Here is a 25,707-nt window from a genome sequence, read left to right as displayed (position 1 = left end):
GGGCATCAATACCTCAGCTGCCAGAAAGCTCAGCCCGTGCTTGTGCTGGGGAAATAGAATTAAAAACAAAATCTCCTCTCAATTGAGAATAGCTCTCCACAAAAATAGAAAAAAGGAGAAACTTGAAATTTGAATAAGCAATTAATCAGAAGGTGACGCAGAACACAGGTAACCCTCTACCGGGATTGCAAAGACAGAAAGCAGTGTCCCTCTTTTGTACGGCTGAGTGGACGTAACCCGTTCAAGACTATTTGACAGGTTTTGCAATTTGGAGTCTCCTGACAACCGAGACTCATCTCCTTCCAGCAAACTGGGAGATTGGGTTTTATCTTCTTTGAGGATAAGAAAACATTCCTGAGTTGTAAGATTGGCCAAGGCCTTGTTTAGCCATTAAATAGATGTACATACATTTGAAAAGAACAAAGAAAATAATTCAGACAGAAAAAGGAGAGGGGGAAAGTCTCCTTACTCAGTTCTCAGCGGGGAGAAAATTTGCATTTGCCCTCATACTTGTTCCAGCCTTTAAGAAGATCAGCCAATATTTTCAAGCTGACATTATGCACTATATTTTTACTCCATTTATTTATATTTAATTTTATGTTGCTTTGTAAATTTTTTAAAGTCATTTTCTTGGACTGATATAAACTTTCTTTCTAGAAACTCACATTTTTCTTTCCCTTTTTTTGGCCAAGAGGAGGATTGCAATAAATCTTATGAAACGATGGATAGCTTTCAGCTCCGAAGACTTGGGAGCAACTATGAAGCTGTTGAGGTTCAATCCATCCACCACCAGACAAGCATCAGGCAGGAGCCAGCCATCAGGGCCCAAAGAATATGGATGAGCCTGCCCTCTTGGAGGTCGAGAACAATCATGTACCAAAGGAATACGGAGTAGAGGATATATTCAAGTCTATCTTATTACTGACTCTCAAGCTTTACAGGTAAACCTTGAAATAATGCTTAGAAAATTATTAATCCACCTATTTCTTCCTTTTTATTGTCAGCTCTACTCTTAATTTATTTTTATTTTTATTATTTATTTTTTTAGGAGATTTTATTTATTCATTTGACAGAGAGAGAGAGCCAAGCACAAGCAGGGGGAGCAGCAGAGGGAGAAGAAGAAGCAGGCTCTCCACTGAGCAAGGAGTATGACTCGGGGCTGGATTCCAGGACTCCAGGATCATGACCTGAACCGACGGCAGACGTTCAACTGACTGAGTCACCTAGGCGCCCCTAATTAATTTATTCTTAAAGTAATCTCTGCACCCAACATGGGACTCGAACTCACAACCCCGAGATCAAGAGCTGCATGTTCTACCGAAGGAGCCAGCCGGGAGCCCCAGTCAGCAGTCCTCTTAAGGGAAGTATACATGTATCTTTCAAATGCTCTCACTGGGATTAATAACTGACAAAAAGAAAGCAGCATTCACTCTGAACAAATGAATGAAAAGTCATTTCCAAGCGTAACTAACATACAATTCACCAAGATAAGATAGGGCCTAGGACAGAGACTTGAGATACTGAGTAACATTTAACCTTTGACAAAAGACCAAAGGAGGCATATTAAAAATTTTTTAATTTTACATCGAGTACAATCAGGCAGCATCAAACTGGAAGTGGTTAGGAATGCCCCACCAATTGGGGTGATGCGGGAGAGCTAGGTTCTTGTCTCATGGAATCAAAGAATGAATCCCACAGACAAAGGAGACTGAGCAAAGTGACAGAAGTTTATTAATCAGGGGGCGCCTGGGTGGCACAGCGGTTAAGCGTCTGCCTTCGGCTTAGGGCGTGATCCCGGCGTTATGGGATCGAGCCCCACATCAGGCTCTTCCTCTCCCACTCCCTCTGCTTGTGTTCCCTCTCTCACTGGCTGTCTCTCTGTGTCGAATAAATAAATCTTTAAAAAAAAAAGTTTATTAATCAAAGATACAGGAAAAGCTCTCGGGAGTAAGAGGGGTCCCGACAGGGTTGCCAACGAGGGCCTTTAGGGTTGGTCTTTTATAGAAAGCTAACCAGGGAACTTAAATCCTTTTAACATCTCTATTGATAACACTTTCAATGACTTACTTCCTTTTTATTCTTTGGTTATTCTTTGTTGATTATAGGTGATTATCATAAAAAAAAGACACCCACCTCATATGCCTAGGGCAGGGTGGTCTGGTTTGTTCCCTTATCTCTGGTTTCCCCGCACCTCCACATTTCTGGGCTTTCTGTGAGCCTGATCACAGAACCCCATATCTCTCTCGACCTAGACCCACCTAGGGGCTCCAGGAGAGACTTTCATAGAGAAAAGAGAGAAGCAAAGTAAGAAAATTACTGATTCTAAGCTATTGGTTATAGCTTAGAATCTAGACGGCTGTTTGTGACTGGTTGTCCTGAGGTTTCCATTTCTTAACTTTGAGACATTTACAGGTTTAGATTTTGCTTTGCTTACATAATGCCACTAAGGCATTAGAACCACCTGTCTAGTGGCCGCCTTGTTCAATTAACGTAACACTTTTTAGAGTAACCTGGAGGCTGGCATTCGACTGGAGTTTAGTGGTCTGATCTGAAAACTCTTAGAGAGTCCCAGACTTCTGTGTTAAAATGCAAACATTTCTAGCAGGGATCTCACTTTGAGCCTTTACCTGTAAAGTCTTCCTTAACTTTTGGCGATCAATTAATAGCTTTAAAAATATGAAAGGTCGTCACATGACTTGAGAGTGTGGGGAGGTTGTGATAAACTAGGGATTCTTTTTTTTTTTTTTTTTTAAGATTTTATTTATTTATTTGAGAGAGTGAGCACAAGCAGGGGAAGGGCAGAGGAAAGGGGAGAGAGAGCAGCAGACTCCCCGCTAAGCAGGGAGCCCAACATGGGACTTGATCCCAGGACCCTGAGACCATGACCTGAGCAGAGGGCAGACGCTTAACCAACTAAGCCACCCAGATGCCCCTAAACTAGGGATTCCGAAGGAAAGACACTACCTGAAAGGAAAACAGCCTGCCTGCCAAGGACAAATTGTCGTTACCTGTTCTGTTGAGGGTCGGACCTAAGACAGAAATGGGTTGAACCAGGCAGTGTGGCCAAGGTTAGCTCTGGGCCACATTTTTATGAGAATGGAACTTGCTTTCTGCACCTCTCGGTGCCTCAACATTGATTTTTCCTTCCCTCAAAGCCCCGGAGCCCTCGCACAGCTTCTCCCACGCCCCACTCCAGGGCAGAGCCATGCAGGACCTCCTTCTCCCACCTTCCCACCTGCCTACTTTGCATTTTCCTCACATCATAACTTAACTGTCTAGTTACTCAGGGATCTGATAAATCAGGAGCCTGATGGATCCTTCACAGGGTTAGGATCCAGTTTTATTCACTCATGTTTCCCTAGCACCCCACACCTAGAGGCTGTACAAGGACGATGCTGGGTATGTTGATACATATTAATGGCAGACCCTAGCATAAAGTGTTTCCCTCCTGAAAGCCAAGATTTGGAAGAAGATACTTTAGAAGAAGGTGGGCCTCCATTCTTCATGTCTCCTTTTCAGGAGAACTACCAACCCCATCCCAGATTCTCCTGGGGCTGGAGGTGTCTTGGTCACTGCTTGGATGTGAGTAATAAAAAAGGGAAAGACAGGGGCGCCTGGGTGGCACAGCGGTTAAAGCGTCTGCCTTCGGCTCAGGGCGTGATCCCGGCGTTGTGGGATCGAGCCCCACATCAGGCTCCTCCGCTATGAGCCTGTTTCTTCCTCTCCCACTCCCCCTGCTTGTGTTCCCTCTCTCGCTGGCTGTCTCTATCTCTGTCAAATAAATAAATAAAATCTTTAAAAAAAAAAAAAAAGGGGGAAAGACAGTAAGCCCCGCCCCCCCCAGGTTCCCATACGGCAGGGGGAGGGGAAGTGGGGCAGGAAGGCTCAGGGAATAATGAAACCAACGGGCATTGCTCTAGAGATCAGAGGACAGTCTGGTACCCTCTGTAACCTGATTCCAGCATTTGCTTTTAATTTAGCCGCTATTACTGTAAATTTATTAAAAGGAAGTGAAATCTTCACATTTGTGCTTACTTGACACTTAACCAGAATCTGGCCCATGATACTCTCAGTAAAAGGAATTTGAATAGTTAACGTTGACTATGTGCTTACATCTACTTCACCAGATTTTGACCCGGAATACTCTTGGTGCTGTTGTATCTCACAGAATGTCCTAGATATACTGTGATCTTGTTTCTAATAGCTGAATAAACTAATCCCCATAAAGCCACATGAGTGCCTGTGATGTATTACAAGAATTGGGATGTTGTCGGTAGGCAACTGCAATAGAGCTACCTGCTGACTCACTGAGCTGGTCTATTTTTAATCCAATGAGCAAAACTTCTATTTGGTGTGACCTTATCTGAATGCTATCTTCTGTAGAGCTTGTAAAAACTACACCACTCAGAAAAAAAAAGAAAAAAGAGTTGAGGAAATGTTCATTTCCATTACTTCCTGACAAAATAATTATGCTGCTTATTCAGTTGGACATCAATCTTTTAACTAGAGATCAAGTAAGTGTTGCCTTAATAAAGACAGACTGGCAGCCAGGTTGTGAAAACAAAACAAAATGAAAAAAGCTCAGTAAAACCAAGTTTCTGTTTTTCTTTGAGAATTTATCTTTTTTTATAAGAATTACTGGAAACGCGTTAGTCATGGTGAAAATCATATTGTTATTTTACATATACTTCTCTTACTGGTACAGAAAAATGAAACTGACTAAGGTCACCACGTGATACCGCCTTTGATAGTCCCAAATTAGATGAACAACTGGTTTTGTTATTGACGGAAAATGTTCCATCGAAAGTTTGAAACTCCTGCTGAAAAGGGAACCCAAAGTGTTTGCAAAACCACTGCTAAATAGAAATACCGTGGAGGGGGAAAAAAAAAAGTCTTGTAATTGGGTTCCATTTGTTAGTGATTTCCTTTTCAATTTCCACAAGAAAAGAAATAATTTGATGCTAATTGCTTGGAGAGGTTGAGAGAGGGGTCGATGTCCGGTGTTAATTTTCTCTTGGTAAGAAAATCACGCACATAATACTTTTAGATCCAGGAGAAACCCTTGTTGTACAATTGTGTCGGATGAGAGGACGTTAGTTTGATCAGATCTGAGAGTTCGGGGCCTAATAGGATTCATTACCGAATCACTATTTCAGAGAGATTTCCTTTAACAGACTCCAGTAAGTTCACATAATCATTATGCATCTTGTGGCTGAGAAACACACTTTCCTGGCCATAGCCTGTGGGGGTCTGGTTCTAGGAACCCTATTTCCATGTTTGAGTCATACCTACCAGCAGTATCTTTAGCTTTTCCCACTGCTTTTCTAGAGTTAAGGCTCTTCTGAAAACTATAGGGAGTAATTTCTCAGGAAGGTAGAAGACCTTAAAGGGTAGTTAAGACTAACAATGGGGGGAAAAGACTAACGATGGGAAAGTCTTTTGAATTTCTCTCACCTTCCAAATTCACAGTGCATATTTGTGTGGTCAAATACAATTCAAAAATCGACATTGAAAGTTACTTCTACCTTTCCCTGTAGGTACTGCAAGTTGCCTATCTCAAGTTGAGTCTCCCCTTCTTCCTTACTCGTGGAAATCCAATCTGTTCACAGTGCTTGACCACTCAATTAAAACTATTCACATCTCTGTTCATCTTTGCAGCGGGGGCGTGGGGGGGGTGGTGGCCAGGCAACCCAGTTCAGCAGAAAATCCGAGTGACTTTTACTAGATGGAGTTTCCAGAGAAACTGAGTCCAAGGGACATTTGTTGAGAAGCTACTGTTTTCCTGATTCAAAGGGCCAGACTCAGCTGGCTTAGGACTACTGTCTTCCCCTGTCTCTTTCCCCCATTCTTCCTACCTAGACCATGAATTTGATGCCTGGAGGTAGAATATCCATCTTGTAACCCCTGAGGACAAATCCTATCCTACCACGCAGGCATCCGTGAGCATCAGCCCGGACGACCAAGCTCTATGATTGCCAAATCAAACACCACTTACCCAGTTACATTAGTGCATGAGACATCTTATACTAAAAACTAATTCACTGTGTGTCTGAAATCCAAATTTAACTAGATGTCATGTATTTTTGTTCGGCAACCTTCCTGCTTCTAGATTTCTTGCTATTTGAAAACATTAAAATTCCATTCGGTTAAACTGCTACTACAGTCAAGGTTCTAGTACATGCAGCTTAGGTCACCCCCTTACTAATACACTTTTAAAAAGTAGTTATATTGGGGCGCCTGGGTGGCGCAGTCACTAAGCGTCTGCCTTTGGCTCAGGGCGTGATCCCAGCGTTCTGGGATCAAGCCCCACATCAGGTTTCTCCGCTAGGAGCCTGCTTCTTCCTCTCCCACTCTCCCTGCTTGTGTTCCCTCTCTCACTGGCTGTCCCTCTCTGTCAAATAAATACATAAAATCTTTAAAAAAAAAAAAGTAGTTATATGAAGGGGTGCCTGGGTTAAGCATCGGTTAAGCAGTCGGTTAAGCATCTGCCTTCGGCTCAGGTCATGATCTCGGGGTCCTGAGATCGAGCCTGCTTCTCCCTCTCCCTTTGCCCCTCCCTCCAGCTCGTGCCCTCTCTCTTTCTCTCTCTCTCTCATAAATAAAATCCAAAAAAAATACTTAGGTCAAAAAAAGTTATTAATTTTAAATTAATTTAGATTTTTTTCTTAAAGTCCTAATTTTAGATTTTGACTATTTGGAATTATGAACTACGTAACATCTTCTTTCTTCAAAATCGCAATACAGATACAGTGATTATTAAATTAATTAAACAAGGAGGCCATCACTCTGAAGTAGTTCTGGTGCTTTAGGGGCATTATGCAAACAAACCAAAACCCAAGCCTATCAATGCCTCAAGGTTAAGAAATCCAAACCTACGGGCAACCAATCACGCACGGCCAACAAGACTTTCCCAAATAAAGCAGCTGCTTAAGCTACAGCTGATCCGATCACGTTGTTGTCTTGCTTCCACCCCTTCTCTCTACAATTTTTTCCTTAGCTCCTATCGGTGGAATACTTTCTGGTTTGGCACTCCTGATTGATTTTTGCTCAAATAAACTCTTAAAATTTTTTACGCTGCCTCAATTTATCTTTCAACAGTTGAAATGATTCGGCATTTGTTCCACCAGCAATTGGTCCTTGAAACTTAATAACATTAGTAAACGGAATTAAATTTGTTTGTCCATATGATTTACCAAACACAAGCACAAAGATTTAAGGCAACGATCCTAATTTCAAAAAATGACACACATGAAATATAAATAAGTTAGTAATTTCCAAGGGGTCTATTATTCACGGAATAATTGATATATTTCTAGATTTGCTTGTATTCTTTACTGCACTTCTAATACCAAATGACTCAAATTATTGAAGTCAAACTGACTGATGCAATTTTTAGCTGCTGTACTTATCACCACGCTTCAGAAAGCCAGATCATCAAGAATGGAAAATAATACGGTTTCTACCCTCAAAGAGTTACAATCTTTTGAAGGAGATGAAACTTAGCAGGAGTCAAGTCCTTAAGGATGAAAAATGAAAGACTAATATAAAAAGATAAATTACAGTTAAATGGAATATTTTTTAAAATGCCAAAATAGACAATGCATCTAATGGACTGTTAGGATGAAAATTATTGGGGAAGATTTCATGGAGAAGGTGGAATTTGTGATGAGCCTTGAGACTGATGCCAGTAGGAGGTATCCGAGCGCCCAGAGGGGTCCCGTAGGACTAGCCAAGAGGGTCCTTGGCTTTTTGAAAGATGGAAATCAGATGTGAGCCAGCAGGAGGTGAAAGCAGAGTTTATTGAAGATATAGATAGATGGATAGATAGATAGATAGACAGACAGATACAGAGCATCCGTGAGACTCGGAGACAAAAAGAGCATGAGTCTCGTCTTTGCTTGGGGTCTGCGGTTTTATTGTGGTCTGGTAAAAGTGTCCCCCTAGGCATCCAGGAACTGGTCGGAACCAGGACAGGGTCCAGGTATCCTTCGTTAGTCATTCATTCCCTGAAGTCAGGGGTCTTGGCATCAAGTTGTTTAGAGTCACTGGTCTTAGAGAATGTTCATGACCCTTCACTCCTTAGATGGTCTCTATAGTCCTGGAAGACTCCAAAGATAGCATTAGCTCTTTGTCACTTACAAGGAGGACATGTGCTGTTCACATTACAAGGCATGTGTACGGTAGGGGGATGGGGGTACAGGTCCTAGCAAGAATAGAAGCCAGAAAAGGAGCAAAGAAAAAACACTGCTTTTTATTGGGGTCTCTTCAGTTTCCCTGTCTCAAGATTTGTCAGATTCATGTCTGTGATATCCTTTTTTTTCCAAAAAGAATTTTTAAGTAATCTCTACACTCAACATGGGGCTTGAACTCACAACCTCAAGATCAAGAGTCATTCGGTCTAGTGACTGAGCCAGCCAGCAGCCCCCCTGTGTATATCTACATAACATCTCTTACTTAGGGCCAAGAATCTGCTTTGCTAACTCCAGGGGATACCCGCCACTTATATCTAATGCTATGGCGATGGTGTCACCTCCATGTGAGTCATGTCCCCTGGAGTTGCACAAGGAAGCAGCACTGTTAACCATTCTATAGCAGACCAGAGCTTACAGGTCCAGGGTCTGATCTGTCTAAAAGCAGTTTATACAAGTGTAATAAATACAAAGCAGTAATAAATCTGTTGTTTCCATGAGTATCCCAGTTGTATGCTCTGTTCCCTTGTTCTCCAGTCTCTTCTTCTTCTTCTTCTTCTTCTTTTTTTTTTTTTTTTGAGGTCTTATTTTTAAGTACTCTCCACACCCAACATGGGGCTTGAACCCACAACCCCAAGATCAGGAGTTGCACCCTCCACCAACTGAGCCAGCCAGGTGCCCCAGTTCTCCAGTCTTAAATAGTTCTCCAAATTTCATTTACCAGCTACAGGTTTAAGTCCTCTCTTGCAGCTATTTATATCACACTGTGTAAAATAAAACTCCTCATTCATAAAATGAAGATGATAATAAACCTTGTCCTACTTATATAAAAATAATTTCCTATCTGCAAAATGGGGCCATATATATATATACACGTATATATATATATACGTGTATATATATATATACATAAAAAATACCCTATTAATTTCACAGTGCCGGTTCTGAGCATGAGACGGGATACTACATAAAAGCAGATTGAAACTCAAAGTATGACACGAAACGGAGGCATTCCCATAGTTCTGCCTCGCACTGACTAGCATTGGAACCGAATCATTTGTAAGAAAAGCATCCAGTTGTCCAGTACAATATGTTTGGCTATAAAGGGGTGTGATATTTACTAGCCTGGGGACCCACCAAAACGTTTGCACTACATTTTGTGTTTACTGTTCTTACGAATAGCCGTTTTTAAAGGAGTTGCCAAAAGCCTATGCAACTGGTGTGACTACTTAGGAGCCCGCCTGTGATTTAGTGTTTAAAGCAAGACGGTGAATTCCAGCTCTCCTCTCTTACGGTGCTCCGTTTCGCATTTCTTCCCACAAAGGGGGACATTGTTCAAAGCAGAATTGTAGATAGAGCACTTTTCTTGCAGATACTTTCTTTTTTACCTTTTAGGCTGACTGCAGTTTGAATGCTTTTGGTATGATCACTAGAATTTTCTTCTCAGAAGTGAAAGGGGTATCGTAATCCTATTCTGGGGGATGAAATGCACTCCCCTGCAGGGACCATAAACCCGGGTTCCTGTCCCAGCTCTTGTGTGACTTTAGGTCAATTACCTCTCTTTCTGGGGCTTCAGTCTCCTTCTCTTCAAAATTATTGCTTTAGGAGCGCCTGGGTAGCGCAGTCGTTAAGCGTCTGCCTTCGGCTCAGGGCGTGATCCCGGAGTTCCGGAATCGAGTCCCACATCGGGCTCCTCCGCTGGGAGCCTGCTTCTTCCTCTCCCACTCCCCTGCTGTGTTCCCTCTCTCGCTGGCTGTCTCTCTGTCACATAAATAAATAAAAAAATCTTAAAAAAAAAACACCAAAATTATTGCTTTAAAATTTTTTCTTTTAATTTTTTCTATGTAATTAATTTGAGGGGAAAGAATTTTATTGAGATATAATTAATATACCATACAATTCACCCATTTAGAGCGTATAATTCAATGGTGTTTACTATATTCACAGATCAGCGTAACCATCACCACAGTCAATTTTAGAACATTGTCATCATCGCAAGAAGAACCCCCTTATCCTTTAGCTATCAGCCCTCTATTCCTGCACACTCCTCACTGCCCCTCTCCCCATCAAGCAATTGCTAATTAACATTCCGTCTCTACTGATTTCCCTCTTCTGGACTTCTATGTGAGTGGAATCATATAATGTGTGGTCTTTTGTGATTGGATTCTTCCAGTGAGCTAATGCAGTCAAGTTTCATCCATGGTATGGAATGTACCAGCTCTTCATTCCTTTTTCAAGGCCAAATAATATTCCATTGCATGGCTATATTATATTTTGCTTATTTATGTGTCTGTTGACAGACATTTGAGTCGTTTTCACATTTTGCTATTCTGAATAATGCTGCTATGAACATTCACATACAAGTTTTTGTGTAAACATATATTTTTAATTTTCTTGGGTATATACCTAGATATGGAATTGCCAGATTATACATTAATTCTGTTTATTGTTTGAGGAACTGCTAAACTGTTTTCCAAAAGTAGTTGGACAATTTACATTCTTACCAGCTCTATATGAGAGTTCTGATTTCTCCTCATCCTCACCTACACTTGTCATTACTTGACTTTTTGATTTCTAGCCATTTAGTGGGTGTGAAGTGGTATCTCATTGTGGGTTTGATTTGTATATCCCTGATGACTACTGATTTGAGCATCTTTTCATATACTAATTAGCCATTTGTTTCATTTTGTTTTTTACTTATTAGCCATTTGTAGATCTCCTTTGGAGAGATGTCTATCGATCTTCTCCCATTAATGTCATTATTTTTTAGAGAATAAATAACGAGAGAAAAAACTACCTAAGAAAACTTTTTTTAAAAAGATTTTATTTATTTATTTGACAGAGAAAGCAAATGAGCACAATGAGGGAAGCAGCAGAGAGAGAGGGAGAAGCAGGCTTCCTGCCAAGCAGGGAGCCCAAGGCAGGGCTCGATTCCAGGACCCCAGGATCATGACCTGAGCCAAAGGCAGACGCTTAACCAACTGAGCCACCCGGGCGCCCCACTAATAGACTTTTTAATGCTTGAAGACAAAAATATAAATAACTAAGGTAACTACAGTTACCCGGGGCGCCTGGGTGGCTTAGTCAGTTAGTGTCTGCCTTCCACTCAGGTCATGATCCCAGGGACCTGGGATTGAGTCTCACCTCGGCCTCCCTGCTCAGTGGGGAGTCTGCTTCTCCTTCTCCTTCTGCCCTTCCTCCTGCTCATTCTCTCTCTCAAATAAGTCTTAAAAAAAAAATCTTTAAAAAAGATTAACCTTCTGGCTTTGTTTGTTTTTAAGCACATTTATTGGCAAAACTAAATTTAGTACTAAATCCTTCTGTTTTCTCATTCTGTAATTTTTGTAGTAGTTACCCTATTAAAACGGCATATATGATAATCAGTGATCTAGTCCAGCATTCTGTTTCAGGTATCAAAGATTCTTTGTGAGGAAATATGGTCATTTTCTATGGCGGTGGTCCTCAAAGTATGGTCTGCCTCCCTGTCACCAAAATCCTTCAAGAGATCCACGAGGTCAAAACTATTTTCCTAATAATATTAAGACATTTTTTTGCCTTTTTCATTATGTGGACATTTGCATTGATGGTACAGAAGCAATGGTGGGTAAAACTCCTAAGGTCTTAACACAAATGAAAGCAGCTGGGCCATACTGTAACAATAGCCATTATATTACTCACTGCCAAGCACTAGCAGTAAATAAGTAAGTAAATTAAATTTAAGATGCCAGTTTCAGTTAAGAAGTCCTTGGTGAGGGATGCCTGGGTGGCTGTTGGTCGAGCATCAGACTCTTGATTTCGGCTTAGGTCGTGATCTTGGGGTTGTGAGATCAATCCCTGAGATGGTCTCTGCACTTAGCGCTTAGTCTGCTGGAGATTTTCTCTCTCTCTCTCCCTCTCTCCCTCCCCCTGCCTACCTGCTCCTGTTCTCTCTCTCTCTCTCAAATAAAATTAAAAAAAAAAAAGAATGTCCTTGGTGAAATAGTAAAAATTCTTTTTTTTTTTACAAGATTTTATTTATTGATTTGAGAGAGAGTGAGCGAGAGAGGGAGAGAGCACAAGCCAAGAGGAGAGGTAGAGGGAGAAGCAGACTCCCTGCTGAGCAGGGAGCCCAATGTGGGACTCGATCCCAGGACCCCAGGATCATGACCTGAGCCAAAGGCAGACGCTTAACCAACTGTGAGACCCAGGTGCCCTGAAATAGTAAAAATTCTTAATTTTACTAAGTCTTGACTCTTGAATACATGTTTTTTTTTTTTTGAGTATACATATATTTTTTAAAGATCTGTTGAGAGAGAGAGAGAGCACGGGCAGGAGGGCAGAGGGAGAGAAAGACTCTCCAGCGGATGTCCCACTGAACATGGAGCCGGACACGGGGCTCCATCTCGGGACCCTGAGATCATGACCTGAGCTGAAACCAAGAGCTGGAGGCTCAACTGATTGAGCCGCCCAGGCGCCTCTGAGTCCATGTGTTTTTGACACGATGTGTGATGAAATGGGAAGTACACGTGAGGCCCTTGCGCTACATACTGAAATAGGGGGATATCTTGAGGAAAACACTTGTTCTTTGAAATGCAAGGAACCAGCTGCTTTTTCACGGAGCTCTATTTTGACTTAAAAGAATGACTGGTAGACAAATTATAGTATTCAAACTTGGGTATTTGGCAGACATTTTCTTTAAAATGAACAAAGTGGGCCTGTCACTTCAAGGAAAACAATCGACAGTATTTGTTGCCAGTGATAAAATTTGAGTTTCACGTGAATATTAGAATTTTAGGAACCTTGTAACTGCCACCGTGAGCTTGACAGCTTCCCGGTATTTAAAGACCTTTCCAGTGATATCAGTGGTGATATTAATGAATGTGATTTTTGGGGTTTTGTATTATGTTCTGTGTCAACATTTCGAAGATCTGAATAACTCAACGAACCATTATTTTCTGAATGAAAATGCATGATGTTATAGAATCATGCACTGGTAAGATATCTATTCAAAGGATGAGATAGGGGAATTGATCTTAATATAACAGAGTATGAAAAGATCAGATCTCAGATTGCAAGTAACCTTTTTTTAAAAAAAATCTGTGCAACTAACCTTTAAGAAACTACAACTTGTCAAGTTTTGGTGTAATACCAAAGAAGAATATCCATAATCATCTGAAAAGACTATTAAAATCCTTCCCTTTTCCAATTGCCTATGTGAGGCCAGATTATTTTAAATTTAGTTAATTAACTAATTATTTTTTTTAAAAAGTAAGCTCCAGGGGCGCCTGGGTGGCGCAGCGGTTGAGCGTCTGCCTTTGGCTCAGGGCGTGATCCTGGCGTTACGGGATCGAGCCCCACATCAGGCTCCTCTGCTATGAGCCTGCTTCTTCCTCTCCCACTCCCCCTGCTTGTGTTCCCTCTCTCGCTGGCTGTCTCTATCTCTGTCAAATAAATAAATAAAATCTTAAAAAAAAAAAAAAAAAGTAAGCTCCAGGCTGCACGTGGGGCTCAAAATCACAACCCTGAGATCAAGAGTCATGTGCTCTACTGACTGAGCCAGCCCGGCGCCCTTTTAGCATCGTCCTTTTAGTATATCTGCATTTCTTCCTCTTGTAATTACCTGTTTTTTAAAAATAAACTTTACAGCCAATGTGGGGCTTGAACTCATGACCTTGAGATCAAGAGTCACACGCTCTACGGACTGAGACAGCCAGGAGCCCTGTGTGAGGCCAGATTTTCTTCATGTGTTTCAACCCAAACATTTCAGAGCAGACCAAATGCAAAAGCAGGTATTAGAATCTATCTTCTATTGAGCATGACATTATGGAGACGAGCAAAACAACAGCAACCACAACAAAAACCAATGCCGTTCTTCTCTCCAAAAACTGTTTTTGCTTTGGATGTGGGACTTGATCCCAGGACCCCGGGATCATGACCTGAGCCGAAGGCAGATGCTCAATAGACTGAGCCACCCAGGTGTCCCTAATCTTTTTTTAAAGATGTATTTATTTATTTTAGAGAGAGAGAGAGAGTTGGAGACCGTGGGGAGTGGTAGGAAGGGGCAGCGGGTTAGGGAGAGAGAGAATCTCAGGCAGGCTCTGTGCTCAGCACGGAGCAGAGGTGGGGCTTGATATCATAACCCTGAGATCATGACCTGAGCCAAAATCAAGAGTCAGATGCTTAACTGACTGAGACACCTAGGTGCCCCAAAAGTACTTTTTAATCTTTTTATTTTTATTTACTTATTATTTATTTATTTTTAAAGATTTTATTCATTCATTTGACAGAGAGAGAGACAGCCAGCGAGAGAGGGAACACAAGCAGAGGGAGTGGGAGAGGAAGAAGCAGGCTTCCAGCAGAGGAGTCCAATGTGGGCCTCGATCCCAGAATGCCGGGATCATTCCCTGAGCCGAAGGCAGACACTGAACGACTGAGCCACCCAGGCGCCCCACTTTTTAATCTTTTTAAAAACCGCTGCACACATAGAGGAATATACTTGTATGGTACACTGGGTAAACAGAGGAGTCTGTTCATGACCTGAGTTGAACAATCTAGAGGCTCCCAGCCCCCAGCGCCTACCCAAGAATCCGAAGGATAAGGGGAACGATATCTGGTATCTTGTAAGTCATTCAGAGACTGTGACGCTCTGCTTATCACATCCACACACATTCACACACATATACACACACATCAACACATATTAACATGAATTCATATGTTCACAGCAAACACATCTTCATTCCTGTTCCCAGAAAAACTGTATTGGTCAGGATAAGCTATGCTGCCCCTTGGTAACAAAATAAATCCTGAATTCTCCGTGACTGTTAAGGCTGAACTGTGTCCTGCAAAATTCCTATGTTAAAGTTCCCACGTCTAGGACCTTTGTATGTACCATACTTAGAGGTCCGGAAAGAGGTGCTTAAGTTAAAATGAGGCCATTAGGTTGGGGCCCTACTGCACTATGGCTGGTGTCCTCATAAGAAGATGGAAGAGATACCAGATACCAGGAAGATACACTCGACACCCACACGAAGCAAAGGCTATGAGGCAACCCAGCAAGGAGGTGGCGAGCTGCAAGCGCAGGAGAGAGGCTTCAGGAGACGCCACTCCTGCCGGACACCTTAGCTAGCCTCCAGATCCACAAGAAAACCCATTGCTGGTGGATAAGCCACCCAGTATGCGGCACTTCGTTGTGGCAGCCCTTGCAAACAAATACATTGGCTTGATGCAACAATGAGCTATTTATTTTTTTTAAAGATTTCTTTATTTCTTTTAGAGAAAGAGTGTGTGCAGTGGGGGGGAGGGAGGCAGAAGGAGAGAGAGAATCCTCAAGCAGACTCACCATTGAGCCTAGAGCCCGATGCAAGGCTTGATCCCAGGAGCCCAGGATCATGACCTGAGCCAAAATCCAGAGTCGACCGCTTAACTGACTGAGCCACCCAGGTGCCCCTATTTCTTTTTGCTTTAAAAGCTTTCATTCTTAAGTAATTTCCACACCCAACATGGGACTTGAACCCACAACTCCGAGATCAAGAGTTACACGCTCCACTGACTACACCAGACAGGTGCCCCCCAAAAGTTATTTCTTCCTTGAAGTCCGAAGAAGGTTGGTGAAGCTCTCCTCCATTTGGTGACTTAGGAATCTAGGCTCCAAATGAAACAAAACAACAACAACAACAACCAAACAAACAACCAAAGGAATCTAGGCTCCATCTCTTGTGACACCACCATTTCAATATGTGGTTCCATCCCCATCACTCCCAATCTCAGACCAGAAGGGGCACACAACACGTCACTTCTGCTCTGTCTCCTGCAAAGAACTGGTCGCATGGCCCTAACCTGATAACAGAGGAGGCTGGGGAGTTGGGGGAAGCATATGGAATATTGGGTGAACTCTTCTTTTGATACAAAAAAACCTTTTCAAAAACATGGTTAAAACAAATTAGTTCCCCAGTTACTCAGATTGTCTCTTAGTAAGAGTAATAACAGACCTATTTATCCCATTGTGGAAAGTAGGACTTTATTAGGATTTAATTACAAACAAATGGGAATTCTTCCCATTGTTCAAGAAAGTACGTGCTGACTTCTTCCCTTGTGTTACTTTTAGCCCTCTTGAGATTTCTTTTATGGTTTGGCTTTCATCATTGAGCATGGAACTGCTTTACACTTCTGTTAAAATGTAGTTTTCAGTGAAAATAAACTCTTGGGCAATCTTAGGAAAACATTAGGGAAAACGAAAACACTTACTACTTGAATTCAGATCTGTTCCAGAACACTCTCTGTACCAACTCCTAACTCTAGAGACTACCTGTGAAGACACTCCCTTGGGGAGCCTGCCTGGCTCTCAGTGGGTGGAGCATGGGACCCTTGATCTTGGGGTTGTAAGTTCAAGCCCCATGTTGGGCGTAGAGATTACTTACAAATAAAATGTAAAAAAAGAAAAAAAAAGACCTTCCCTCAATAATCATCCCATTCCTTCCACCACACACACACACACACACACACACACACACACACACACATTCCTCCAGTCTTCTTTTCTGAAAACTGGGGGTTTTTTGCTCCTACCAAAGCTACTTTTGAAAAATATTTTATTTATTTATTTGAGAGAGAAAGCAGAGAGAGAGCACACACATGAGCAGTGGGGAGGGGCAGAGGGAAAGGAAGAAGCAGACTCCCTGACAAGGAGGATGGGGAGGGGGTGGCTCCATCCCAGGACCCTGGGATCATGACCGGAGCCAAAGGCAGGTGCTCAACTTACTGAGCCGCCCAGGACCCCTATGTAGGGTTTATTGACTGCCTACTATACGCATGGGGCTGCGTGATTTTATATCCGTTACTTTATTTAATTCAAGCCATAATCTTATGAAATAGGTAAAATTATCATTCCCAGTTTACAGATGAAGAAACTGGGGCTCAGAAAAGTAACTTGCCTAAGTTTGAACAGCCAGAAAATGATACTGAGCCCAGCACAGACGGACTCAACCACAGTGTTTTTCTTTCCTACGTGTATAAGAAAGAATGTAAAGTTGGGGCTCCTGGGTGGCTCAGTCGGTTAAGTGTCTGCCTTTGGCTCAGTTCCTGATCTCTGAGCCCTGGGATTGAGCCCTGCATCGCGCTACTTGCTCAGGGAGAAGACTGCTTCTCTTCTCCCTCTGCCTCTCCCCTGGTTTGTGCTTTCTCTTTCAAGTAAATAAACAAAATCTTTAATAAAAAAAAGGAAAAAAGAAATAATGTCAAGTTTAGAAGACTAGTTGATTTAAAAAAAACACTAAATGTGTTCAGTGGTTGCCAGCAATTGAGCTCAAATGTATATCCACTCAACAAGATTGAAAATACACATTTTTAAGTTAAAAAATTGGGGAAGTACAGAAAATATGAAACAGGAAAAAAAAAAACCCTACCTCGTATTGTACCATCGTAAACCAAAAAGTTAAGAGTTTGGCATATTTCCTTCCTATGTCTATCTTCCATGTATTTTCCCATACACAGTTTGGTCTCCTGCACTGCTCTCATTTACCATTATAACATAAGCCCTTCTCCATTAAAAACTTAGAGACAGCTTGAAGTTTTGTGAGTCGGTATTAGTTTGTATTGGTTAGGATTAACTTCAGCTGTGAATGAAGAAAAGCCAAACAATAGTGCATTAAAGTTTATTTGTGTCTCAAATAAATATAGGCAATTTGGGGCTGGTAAGATGGCATCGTAGGATCATCAGGGACCAGGCTTCTGGATTTTTGCTGCTTCTCCATCCTCAATACACAGCTTCTACGTGATGGCCCAAGACGACTTCTCCAGCTCCAACTATCGAGGTCCCAGGCCATCAGCAGAAAGGTGAAAATGGAGAGAAACAGCAGTTTCCCTCTCTTTAAGGATGTTTTCTAGAATTTTCTCCTATTATATTCATATCCCATTAGTCAGAACTTGGGCACGTGATCACATTTAATAGTGAAGGAGGCTGGGAAACATCATATTTTTTTTCCAAGTGGCCATGTACTTGACTTACGATGAGGGGTTACACCCCTGTGGAATAAGGAGAGATGAATTCTGGAAGGCAACTAACAATCTCCGTGTAGCTGAGATCTTTGTTTTTCTATAAAAATTAATAAAGTTGATTTATGAGTTTATTTATAATCCTTAAGACATCATAAGCTCTTTGGAAACACTATATCTTGACTAAGACATTATTCTATGTATATTTTTTGCATTCCTCTTCCATCCCCAATATCTAATGAAATACATGACATACAGTAGAAACTCAGTAACAATCTAAGCTCCTTTCTGACGATAAATGAGAGAGAATAAGCATTTTTTCACCATCTGCCATGTCTTACCCATTTTACTTCACTGTATCCCATTTTCCCTCTATGAGTAGATATATTATTTCCTCTGCATACGTAAAAGACTTTTCTGACTCACATAATGAGAGATCAAACAGCTGGCTTGAAGTCACACAGCTGGGACTCGGCAGGGCTGAGGCCTGAGCCCAGGACTGTCTAACTCCCACATGAATCTGTCTTTCCTGTAGCATAGTATCAGAGCTCAGGACGCCATCAGGAAGAAATTAAAAGTTCAGAGAAGCAGGTATTTTCACCTATAAAACGACCATAAATTTACCATATATGATTATTCGTGAAAAGCACAAATCCCCTCAATTTAAGAACTCCTTTTAATTTTTAGTTCTTGTACAAATTTTTTTTTTAAAGATTTTATTTATTTGACAGAGACAGTGAGAGAGGGAACACAAGCAGAGGGAGCAGCAGAGGCAGAGGGAGAAGCACACTTCCTGCTGAGCAGGGAGCCTGATGCGGGGCTCGATCCCCAAACCCTGGGATCATGACCTGAGCCGAAGGCAGACACTAGATGACTGAGCCACCCAGGCGCCCCAGTTTTTAGCTCTTGTATCAGATTATGGTTTTCCTAATAAGATCTGAAAAGTGTGCATTTGTTGGTTTCTTCACACACTCACAAATACTTCTCAGGGACCACTACCTTCCCAGCACCCTGCCAGGAGACAGAGATGAAAGAACCGGCCCCTACCTGTGAACGGCTTACCTGGCGGCAGGACAGACAGGTAACTGGCACCAGAAACACACTGCAGTTCTTTGCCTTAAGGGCAATGCAGCCTAGGGGAGTCAGGGCCGCATTCCTAACGGTGACTCTTAAAGAGCTTTTAGAACAATTCTAGAAGCATAGTCCAAATTCAACTAGGCAAAAGAAGCGTGTGTCTGTGCAGGGCACAGAGAAGAGAGAATGTGGGACATTGACAAAGTAGTTTGGAAAACTGCTGTATCACCTGAGCTTCGCTGCAGACCTTAACAGTGCAGATTTCTGCCTCCACGTCCCACAGTTTTTGATTCTGTAGACCTCAGACAGGACCCCGGAATCTGTAATTTTAGGAAGTGGCGATTTTCTTTTCTTCCTCTTCCTTCCTCTTTTCTTTCTTTCTTTCTTTCTTTCTTTCTTTCTTTCTTTCTTTCTTTCTTTCTTTCTTTCTTTCTTCTTTCTTTCTTTCTTTCTTTCTTTCTTTCTTTCTTTCTTTCTTTCTTTCTTTCTTTCTTTCTTTCTTTCTTTCTTTCTTTCTTTCTTTCCCCTTTCCTTCCTTCCTTCCTTCCTTCCTTCCTTCCTTCCTTCCTTCCTTCCTTCCTTCCTTCTTCAGATTTTCTTTATTTGAGAGAGAAAGAGAGAGAGAGAGCAAGCATGAGCGGGGTGAGGGGCAGAGGGAGAAGCAGACTCCCCACTGAGCAGGGAGCCCGATGTGGGGCTCCATGTGGGGCTCGATCCTGGGACTCCAGGATCATGACCTGAGCCCAAAGCAGATGCTTAACCCACGGAGCCACCCAGGCGCCCCAAGTGGCGATTTTCTTAGGGCTGGTCGAGGGCTACAGTTTGAGAAGCATTGAAGAACTAAAGGAAGAGGGGGAAGGGGGAAGACAAGGCTGGTGAACCAAAGGCACGACCACTCTGGCTCTGGCAAGTGAAGTGTCCTCTGATAGCAGTGGGACAGAGGATTTTAAGTGAAACAGAACTGAATTGATGCTTTAGAAAAATCATGCAGGTCTGCTGTACAGGAGAGAAAGGCTGGAATACTGGGGACCCTAACCAAGGCAGTGAGGAGAAGGATGGAGAAATGAGAACGGTATTCATGGTTGCACGTATTAAGTAATCTCTACACTCAAGTGGGGCTCAAACTCATGGCCCCAAGATCAAGAGTCACAGGGTCTACCTACTGAGCCAGCCAGGCGCTCTGAGAATGGTTCTGAAAGATATTTTGAAGGAGACTATCCTGGATTTGGACTTGAATGTGGGGCGGGTTTCTGCTGAGCAGGACTTCAGGATACTTTCTAAATTACTGCAAAACTGGAAAAGGGGAAGATAGATCGATCTAAAAATAAAAGGGCATTGCAGCATGCATGAGGCCAGTAAAAATATTGCTAGTAAATTTTAAAATCTTTTTTATCTGCAAAATCTCTTCCAAACTTGCATTTGATTTGGTTTCTGAACCTTAACAAATAAAATCACCATTGAGTGTCATGAGAGTTTCTGAAAACCGGGGATTCCAACCTCAGAGTAAACACTGTTTCCAAGCAAAACTTCTCTTCCAGGGATTGTCCGATCACTCCTGCCAGCACCATAGGGTGCCTCAAAAGGGGATCGTTTTTCCTCTGCCACCATGGGGGAATGAAAGAGAAATGACATCTGAGCTCTGGAGCACGCCCTCCGATGCCTTCTTGCAGAACCGTGTGAACACGCTGCTAAATTGTTACAGAATTGGGGTACTTGGGTGGCTCAGTCGTTAAACATCTGCCTTCGGCCCAGGGCATGATCCCAGGGTCCTGGGATCGAGCCCTGCATCGGGGTCCCTGCTCTTCTGGGAGCCTGCTTCTTCCTCTCCCACTCCCCCTGCTTGTGTTCCCTCTCTCACTGGCTGTCTCTCTCTCTCTGTTAAATCAATCAATCAATCAAATCTTAAAAAAAAATAAGTTGTTACAGAATCGGTCTACAGCTATATAAAATGTGCTTTTAGAATATTTGCATTGGGGCACCTGGGTGGCACAGCGGTTAAGCATCTGCCTTCGGCTCAGGGCGTGATCCCGGCGTTCTGGGATCAAGCCCCACATCAGGCTCCTCCGCTATGAGCCTGCTTCTTCCTGTCCCACTCCCCCTGCTTGTGTTCCCTCTCTCGCTGGCTGTCTCTATCTCTGTCGAATAAATAAACAAATAATCTTTAAAAAAAAAAAAGGATATTTGCATTAGCGGGTCATGCATAAAGAGGATAAAATCCACCTGTATGAGTAATACACATGCATTCAGGCGTTTCTCAGAAGTCAAGGATATGGCACCTGGAGTCCAGCAAGACTGTTTTCACATTGTAATTTGTAGGCCAGGCCTCGTCACCCTGCCACCGTCATCGGCTCCGCGGCATACAGGGGCAGGGTGGAACCGTGGTTGTGGAGTTACAACTGGCACTAAAAATAAAGCAGACTCATCACTGGAAGGGTCTTTGACCTTTCCGAGTCAGACCAGTCATTCTGGTTTGCCCATTACGTAGCGATGGCTCGCCGGTCAGGCTGGTGCTCACGGGAGGTCGGTAACCTTGATCTTGGCAACCGAACGTTGTTGCAGACTTATTTACCGAGAGAAAACGGGAGCCATTTCTCCTTCTCAAGACCATTTCGTTTGCTTTTGTTGACAGAAAATTCTCAGAATCCTGGCTTGCCCACCACCTCCTCCGACGTTCCCAGACGTTTAGATGGAGAAACTGTGAAGAGCTGATTGTTTCCATCATGGAGTTTGCCATCTAGGGGCAAAAGGAAGGTCGGGTACGCAAAGCGCCAGGCAATACGTGATATCTAACAGCACAATGATAAAAATGAAGTCCTGTAGGATTAGAGAAGAGAAAGAGATCGCTCCGGGGAGGATTAGGAGTTTTCACAGAGGATTAGAACAGGGTCTTGAAGTATACAACCTCCGCTTCAATTGAATTCAGGTATCCATTTCTATTGGTTTTCTATTACTATGTCACAAATCACCATGAACTCAGCAGTTCAAAACAACATTCATTTATTAGCTCATAGTTCTGTGGGTCAGAAGTCAAAGTGTTGGCTAGACTGGGCTCTTTTCTGGAGGCTCCCAGAAAGAATCTGCTTACACTGTCATTTGGGTTATTGGTAGAGTTTGGTATCTTATGACTGAGGTCCCCATTTTCCTGCTGGTTGTCATCCAGAGGCCCCTGTCTGCTTCTAGAAGCTACCCGCACTCCTTCTCACGTGGTCTTCTTCATCTTCAAAGTGAGCAAATGGCACATGGAGTCCTTCACTTCCAATCTCTCTGACTTCCTCTTCTGCTACTGGCCAGAGAAAAAGCTCAGCTTGAAAGGGCTCTCCGTATCTTCAGGTCAACTAACTTGGGACTGTAATTATAGTTCCAAAATCTCTTCACAGCATTACTAGATTAGTTTTGATTGAATAACAGCAGACAGGAATCTCGGGGGCTATTTTTAGAATTCTGCCTACCCTGGGGTGCCTTGTTGGCTCAGTCGGTTAAGTGTCTGACTCTTGACTTCAGGTCATGATCTCAGGGTCATGAGATTAAGCCCTGCATCAGACTTGGTGCTCAGTGCAGAGTATGCTTGGGATTCTCTCTCTCCCTCTGCCCTGCCCCTGGCTCGTGCTCTCATTCTCTCTAAATTAATTTAAAAGTGTTTAGAATTCTGCATATCCTGTGGTTGTTCTGCAAACCTACCTTAAGGTGTTTATCAAGCTGTTTATCAATTCAATCATCTATTGGCCACTTATTAAGTGATTTGTACCACTTGCCATCATGTTAAGTAGAATCTTAATTTTAGCCTGAAATATTTTCCTTTTCCTTTTTTTTTTAAGATTTTTTTTATTTGAGAGAGAGAGAGAGAGAGAGAGAGAGAACACAAGCAGGGGGAGAGGCAGAGGAGAAGTGGACTCCCTGCTGATCAGGGAGCCAGACGTGGGACTCAATCCCAGGACCCTGGGATCATGACCTGAGCTGAAGGCTGATGCTTAACTAACTGAGCCACCCAGGTGTCCCCGGAAATATTTTTCAAGTGCTTCAAAACTTGAAGTCTACTCCAGGCTTGAAAAAAAGAAGTCAAATATTTAAAAAAAAAATTTTTTTTTAAAGAATATCTATTTGAGAGAGAGAGTGAGTGAGAGAGAGAGAGAGAAAGAGAGAGCATGAGCACAAGCAGGGGGACTGGCAGGGGGAGAGGGAGAAGGAGAAGCAGACTCCTTGCTGAGCAGGGAGCCCAATGTGGGGCTCAATCCCAGGATCCTGGGATCATGACCTGAACCAAAAGCAGACACTTAACTGACTGAGCCACCCAGGTGCCCCAAATATTTTCAGTAAGCAAATTTTATCTATCTCTCTCTCTCTCTCTCTCTCTCTCTCTCTCTCTCTCTCTCCATGCCCAATGTGGGGCTTGAACTCACAACCCTGAGATTAAGAGTCTCATTTCTACTAACTGAGCCAGCCCGGTGCCCCCAAATTAACCTATTTAATCATTAACCTATTTAAATGGTATTTCAAAATGTTTCAATAAAGAGGTGTGCCAGCCTAACTCAGGGAGCTTTTTAAGCTACACCCTACTTTCCACCTCATTCCTCATTTCTACCTAGGGAGCGGAAGGTTAACTCCCTATTTCTCCCATCTCACCCTGCTCGTGGACAGTCACCACCATAATGCATCACCGCTATCCATCTCTTCATTCATGGCGATCTCCCCTCTGTCCCTCACATATGTTTTATTCTCTTTTGCTTCAGGAACTTTCGTGCATGTAATGCCTTCCCAACCATTATGCCTATCAACACTTCGCCCACACTTTACGACTTGGCTCCAATCCTGCTTTCTCTGTGCCTTCTGACCATACCTCCCCTTTTTCTGTGTAATCCATTTGGCAATCAACAGTATCGTTGTGTTGCATCACTTCTATTTAACTCTTAATTGCATATATACATACATACAATTTTAAATGACAGCATCTTTTTTTTAAAGATTTATTTATTTTAGAGAGAGAGAGAGGGTGGGGAGAGGGGCAGAGGGAGAAGGAGAGAGGATCTTCAAGCAGACTCCCCACGGAATCTGGAGCCTGACACAGGGCTTGATCCCACTACCCAGAGATCATGACCTGAGCCACAACCAAGAGTTGGACACCCAACGGACTGAGCCACCCAGGTGGCCCGACACCATCTTTTTATATATTACCCCAAAGTATTTAGCACAGGAAAGACATTGAAAAAAATTTGCTGGCGTGACAAAATTGCTCTGATTGAACAATTCTGACAGCTTCCCATGATTTACTTATGTAGTTGTCAGATTTCTTACCTATTTTTTAAAAATTGATCATGGTTTTGACAAACCAGCAACATACAATCATCTGATTATGGTCCCATGCTTTCCATTTATGAACAGGCTTCTATCTGAAATGTTTAAGGGTACATGTGGTCAGGTATTGACATTACCAAGCAAGTAATTCTAAAATGTTCTGGAGCTGGAAGTACTCTTTTTTTTTTTTTTAATTTTATTTTTTTGAGAGAGAGTGGAAAAGCAAGAGAGATCCCAGAGGGAGAGGCCAAAGTGGGCTCCAATCCCAGGGCCCTGGGATCATGACCTGAGCTAAAGGAAGATGCTAAACTGACTGAGCCACCCAGGGGCCCCAGAAGCACTCTTATTAGCAACATTCTTAGATTTTTTGTGATGGTCCATTTTCTTTCTTTCCATCTATGTGATGAAGACAGTAGCTGCCCACCCAAATCTTCTTCATCTGTATCAAGAGAGTTGTGGCTGAAACAGCTGCTCAGCCTGGAACTACATTTCCCACCAGCCCCAGAAGTCACACGTGACCACGAGACAAATCTTTGCCAATAAAACATGAAGGGAACCCATACTATATGCCAGTATCGGGTGTAGCTCTTTTTTTTTTTTTTTTTCTTCAAGATATCTGTTTATGGGGCGCCTGGGTAGCACAGTCGTTGGGCGTCTGCCTTTGGCTCAGGGCGTGATCCCGGACTTCCGGGATCGAGTCCCACATCGGGCTCCTCCGCTGGGAGCCTGCTTCTTCCTCTCCCACTCCCCCTGCTTGGGTTCCCTCTCTCTCTGGCTGTCTATCTCTGTCAGATAACTAAAAAAAAAAAAAAAAAAAAAAAGAAAAGATATTTGTTTATTTATTTGACAGAAAGTAAGAGAGCACAGCAGGGGCAGTGGCAAGCAGAGGGAGAGGGAGAAGCAGGCTCCTCACCAAGCAGAGAGTCCAATGTGGGGCTTGATTCCAGGACCCTGGGATCATGACCTGAGTTGAAGGCAGGTGCTTAACCAACTGAGCCACCTAGGCATACCCTGGGTGTAGCTCTTTAGAAGTGTTCACACTTATTTTCCTCTTCCTCTAATTGGACATAGAGAGACAGACGTCCTAAGATTGATTGATTGATTGATTGATTATTTATTTATTTTAGAGACAGAGAGAGAGAACATGAGCAGGAGGAGGGGGAGAGGGAAAGGGGGAGAGAGA

At 42.8% G+C, this 25,707-nt stretch overlaps 1 long non-coding RNA gene across 2 annotated transcripts in view; it reads right to left on the bottom strand.

Annotated features, from left to right (window-relative positions):
- LOC148109629 (uncharacterized) overlaps positions 1-25,707 on the bottom strand; it is a 60,065-nt gene that overhangs the window by 20,444 nt on the left and 13,914 nt on the right. For both annotated transcript variants that reach the window (XR_015725160.1, XR_015725161.1), the window contains exon 2: positions 9,746-9,950. This is a non-coding gene — a long non-coding RNA (uncharacterized LOC148109629). The remainder of the gene's footprint in view (positions 1-9,745; positions 9,951-25,707) is intronic.

The sequence above is a fragment of the Ursus americanus genome, chromosome 7, assembly GCF_024610735.1.
Source record: "Ursus americanus isolate L20-20 chromosome 7, mUrsAme1.1.p, whole genome shotgun sequence".
NCBI lineage: Eukaryota > Metazoa > Chordata > Mammalia > Carnivora > Ursidae > Ursus > Ursus americanus.
This window is presented reverse-complemented; position numbering and strand designations above follow the sequence as displayed.